Raw genomic sequence first — 3,528 nt, 5'->3', positions numbered from 1 at the left:
GATAATTAAAGTTCAATTCGTTTGGAAGAAAAAAACAAATTCACGGAACATCTATACTATATTAAAAGGGTTATATGAGCATCAGAGAGGATGTCCACGTCAGACAATAAAATCGACCAATCAGGAGATCCTTTTTTGACACGTCATCATGAGTTTAGAAATGTGGGCTTCGTTATTTTTTTTTTTGCCCAAATGTTAATGTCATGGCCCATAAAATCCATTCCATATACTCATTGTCTTCTTCGTTTCACTTTTCACGATTCTAAAATCTGAACGTGGAGAGATTCGACGTTGCCCTTTGCTCTTCCTCTTCTTCATATTTCACGATCTATCAATCAATACATCCTCCACTTCGTTTCTCTATTTACCCTGAGTTCGAAGAAACCAAAAGGCGATGAGACTGATTCCTTTCCCAGACCGATGAAGCCCATCGGCAAACACTGAGAGATCAGAATGTGTATCTGTGCTCACGCTAGATTCAGAATAGGTTCGAGATCGAATACCTATACGCACATACATATCATTGATCTCGATTTATTACAAAAAAAAACTTGAATCAGATCCATTTTTTTTTTGCAGAAACAAATAACCTAATTTGATCACGCGCAAGTGCAAATATGTCTGTCACAGCAGGAGTGAGTGAAGCTGCACTCGCCACACGTGCCAAGCTACGAGGTGAAAAAGATACTGGCCTGGAAAAGCTCTCGAGTGGGCCGACGAACCCGAGGAAGACGAGGATGTTAGGATGCAAAAGGTCGATGCTTTGGATAGAAAGCACGATGATTCAGGGGTTGCAAGGAAGGATGATCCAAGACTACGTCGTTTAGCTCAGACTAGAGCTAAGAACCGTGAAGAAGTTAGAGCTGATCATAGGCGCGTTAGACAAGCTGAGATTGTATCTACAGAAGAGGAAGAGCTTGAGGTATCAAGAGGAGGAGGAAGACGAGGATGCATTGGAAGAGAGGAGGAGGAGGATTAGAGAGAAGAATCTCAAAAGAGCTCAAGAGGAGACTGACTTACTCCCCGTGGAGGAAGAAGACGAGGTGGAAGAGGAGGAAGATGAAGAGGATGAGTCTGAGTACGAGACTGATTCTGAGGATGACATGCCCGGTATTGCAATGATCAAGCCTCTCTTTGTACCGAAATCTGAGAGATACACTGTTGCAGGGCGTGAAAGGCTTGAAGCTGAAGAGCAAGCGCTCGAGGAGTTAGCTAAGAGGAAACTCGAGATGAGGAAGCTCGGGACAAAGCAGATAGTGGTGGAGGAAGTCAGGAAAGATGAGGAGATACGCAAGAACATGTTACTCCAAGATGCGAACATCGGAGACGTGGAGACAGACGACGAGATCAACGAGGCCGAGGAGTACGAGGTCTGGAAGACGAGGGAGATCGCTAGGATCAAGAGGGAGAGGGACGCGAAGGAAGCAATGCTGAGAGAGAGGGAGAAGGTTGAGAAGCTGAGGAACATGACGGAGCAGGAGAGGAAGAATCCGAAGCCTTCGTCAAATAAACCGAAGAAGAAGTGGAACTTTATGCAGAAGTACTATCACAAGGGAGCTTTCTTCCAAGCGGATCCTGATGACGAGGCGGGGTTCGTGGGGACTGATGGTATATTTTAGCGTGACTTCTCTGCTCCGACAGGTGAAGATAGGTTGGATAAATCGATTCTGCCTAAAGTTATGCAAGTTAAGCACTTTGGTCGCAGTGGGAGGACTAAATGGACTCACGTTGTTATACAACAGATTGGAGTAACCCGTAAGCTTTTTTTTTCTTTTGTTACATTTGGTTAGTCATAGGCTTCTGAAGAACTGACTTAGTTAACATTTGAGTAGAAGCATTAAGCTGAGAACTGAACTGAGTTGTGTTAAGGGCAATCTTGTGTCTGTTTGTTCGTATATTGAGCTGCCGATTTTGAATTATTATGGTTAGTCATAGGCTTCTGAAGACTGACTTGATTAACATTTGGGTAGAAACATTAAGCTGATAACTAAACTAAGTTATGTTAGGGGGAATATTGTGTCTGTTTATTTCTTTCTTTATATCATCAACTATCAAATGTTTATATAGTCTCTACGATCTTTACAATTCCATTTTTGTTTTCAGCAGTGAAATTCAATATAGAAATAACAGATAATTTTGCATGCCAGTACGGGTGTCAAACCAGCCTGATCTCAATTCGATAAAGTTTTTGGATCGGTCCAGTTAGTTTTTATTGCCTGGAAAGTACAAATCAAGATAAGTTAAAAACAAGATCGATCAGCAAACACAAAATTAAATTTGAATTGGACTTAAAGTATATATTATGGTGTCACTGGCAGTGGTAGGCTGGTAGCTATATTCATTACGTTAACAGGTTATTATCTCAAACAATTCATCATTCGCACATCAATTTGTTTAATGCACATTTATAGCATCAGCTAATTAGAACAAATATACTTAGCATTAAACATTTGTAATATAAACGTCAGATTGTAAATTTGTAATGCTGGTAAATGTTTGACATTCCTCGAACGTTAACAATATATATCACCAATGTTTTACAGCAAAATATGCTAATGAAACCTTTAATTTAAAGTGATATTATTCAATCAAAGCTTTAATTTCAAAGCTAAAATTTAAACCAAATTTTAGCAAAAAAAAAAAAAGAATTTAATTTAAAGTGATCATTCAATCAAAGCTAAATATTCCAACCCAGGCAAAGTCGGGTTTGTGGCAAGTTTTGGTAGATAACATTTTGTCCTCATAGTATGTATCTGGCAGGCTAATTTGTTAAGGTCTCTACCATACATGAAAACAGAGGATATATACTACATACTCCTCTTTTTACGGATGTTGTCTTTCTACAACCTGAACTAAGAAAAAAAATTCTTTTTGTCTGACATATTAATAGTCTACAAGGTGATTTTTGCACCATGTGTAGAAATAGAAGTTTCAGTATTTAAAAATCAAATTTTATTAATTTTAAGGTTTATTATTTAATTACATTTTAATTTTAAATCTTAATTTAACTATATGCAAAAATTAAGGTAAGATAAATACTTTTTATTCAAATTTATATGTAATAGTACAAATGTTTTTGTTCAAACAATAACAAATATGAATATATTTAAAATTATAATCTTGAAAAGGTTTTTATTTATTTCTTTGGTTAAAATATAGTAAATTAAACTCTATAAAATTAAAAGAAAGTTTTGTTAGATATATAATTATTAAAATAAGAAAATAAATAATATTTTAAAATTTGTAGATATTAAAAAGAAACTAATGGTATTGAGACTATAAAATTACAATTTAAAAAAAAAACTGTATAAATTTTTGAATAATTTGTAGTAAAAATTACATAATATATAAAAAATATTAAAAATTTAAAATTATAATAATATTTTTGTTCCTTTTTTGAACAACATTTTTGTTCTTACTATTATATTATTTATTATTATATTAATGATGATTTATGAGTTATTAACATATTTTAAAAAACTTACCAAAATATAAATTAACATTAAATATAAATATACATGCCACAAC

General features: G+C 35.0%; 1 pseudogene; it reads left to right on the top strand.

Moving 5' to 3' along the window:
- The first annotated feature begins 617 nt into the window (after window positions 1-617).
- LOC106422407 lies at window positions 618-2,066 on the top strand (annotated as a pseudogene).
- Window positions 2,067-3,528: the final 1,462 nt, after the last annotated feature.

The sequence above is a fragment of the Brassica napus genome, chromosome A1, assembly GCF_020379485.1.
Source record: "Brassica napus cultivar Da-Ae chromosome A1, Da-Ae, whole genome shotgun sequence".
Lineage (NCBI taxonomy): Eukaryota > Viridiplantae > Streptophyta > Magnoliopsida > Brassicales > Brassicaceae > Brassica > Brassica napus.
This window is presented reverse-complemented; position numbering and strand designations above follow the sequence as displayed.